We start from the raw sequence: 2,023 nt of genomic DNA on the forward strand, positions 1-2,023 counted from the left end.
TTATGATGTTAAACGAAGGGATAGTGCTAGGCCACTATATTTCTTTTCAAGGCATCCAGGTTGACCCAGCCAAGATCCAGATCATAGCTGATTTGCCAATTCCACAGAATCAAAGAGAGGTAAGAAGTTTCCTCGGGTATGCAAGCTATTACCGCAGATTTATTGAAAATTTTAGTAAGATAGCTTTACCTTTGTTTAAACTTCTAACCAAAGATGTACTTTTCAACTGGAATGAGAACTGCCAACAAGCATTCGAACAACTCAAAAAGAAACTATCTACCGCACCAGTCTTGAGAGGGCCTAATTGGAGCCTACCATTTCATATCTTTACAGATGCATCTGACACTGCAGTAGGTGCATCCTTAGGCCAAAAAGAGGAATCAACTACACAGTTACAGAAAAGGAAACACTTGCCATCATTTATGTTGTGAATAAATTCTGACATTACATAACTGGTTATGAAGTCTTTGTACATACTAATCATTCGGCCATTAGACATTTAATGAATAAACCAATAACTAGTGGCAGAGTTACCAGATGGTTACTATTGTTACAGGAATTTAACATCACAGTGTTAGATAGACCAGGCAAGGAGAACCAGGTGGCAGATTTTCTCTCTAGACTGCAAAATCCAGGTGAGGTTGTTCCAGTTGAAGATTCTTTTCCAGATGAAAACTTATTTGCAATTTCCATAGTAACTCCTTGGTATGCTGATTTGGCCAATTATTTGTCTACAGGAAGGACACCTCCACACTTTACTGCAAAGGAATGGAAGAGACTAGTCAAACAAAGTGCTAGATATTCATGGCTTAATGGCAAATTATTTTACACTGGTTTTGATATGATAATTAGGAGATGTGTAAGAAATGATGAGGTCATTGATATTTTAAAATCTTGCCATGATGAACTGTGTGGTGGGCATTTTGCAGCAAAGCGGACAGCATTCAAAGTTCTTACTCTTGGATACTACTGGCCATCCATTTTCAAGGATGCCAAGAAGTATGTAAAGAGTTGTGACAGCTGCCAAAGAATGGGCAGGCCCACAGCTACCGATGAGATGCCCCTTCAGCCCCAAGTTCACTTAGAGCCATTTGACAAGTGGGCTCTAGACTTTATAGGACCCATTAACCCAACCTCCAATGGTAAGAAGTACATCTTAGTATGTACTGATTACGTCACAAAGTGGGCTGAAGCAAAAGCACTGGTTAGAGCAACCGAACACACAGTAGTCAATTTCCTTTTTGAGGAGATTTTTGTGAGGTATGGAGTACCAAGGGAAATTGTGACTGATCAAGGTACTCAATTCACCTCAAAGCTAGTGAAGGACATCATAGACAGATACCAAATCAAGCATAGGAAAAGTACCCCTTACCATCCACAGGCCAATGGGCAGGTGGAATCCACAAACAAAACCTTGGAAGGCATCATTACTAAAACTGTTGCAATGAACCGGAAAAACTGGGAGGAGAAGCTCAAAGAAGCACTCTGGGCTTACATGATTACCTAGAAAGATACTACAGGATTTACACCATATCAGTTGGTGTACGGTAAAGAGGTAATGCTTCCTATTGAGTTCCAAATACACACTTTTAAACTGGCTGCAGATTTACAAATTGATTTGGACCAAGCACAAAAAGAAAGAATTCAGCAGTTGAACCAGCTGGATGAGATGAGGCAGCAAGCAGAAGAAACCACCATCCTCATGCAAAAACATAGGAAGCAGTGGCATGATGCACATATTAAGACAAAGCAATTTAAGGAAGGTGACTGGGCTTTACTTTTTGATTCAAAGTTCAGAGATCATAAAGCTAAGTTCACCACCCATTGGATGGGCCCCTATGAAATTGTTCAGGCTTATGACAATGGTTCAGTCAAGCTCAAAACTATTGATGGAGAAGGTCACTCCTTCACAGTCAATGGTCATCGCCTGAAACTCTACACCAAGCCCATCAGCAAGCAAGATTTTCTCCATACACTATCTCAGCAAAGAGAGGTTGAGGTACTGCAGCCCTCAGCTGCAGTA

The sequence above is a fragment of the Pinus tabuliformis genome, chromosome 6 (assembly GCF_031772625.1).
Source record: "Pinus tabuliformis cultivar Carrire ecotype Pingquan chromosome 6, CPIR1, whole genome shotgun sequence".
NCBI classification, from domain to species: Eukaryota; Viridiplantae; Streptophyta; class Pinopsida; order Pinales; family Pinaceae; genus Pinus; species Pinus tabuliformis.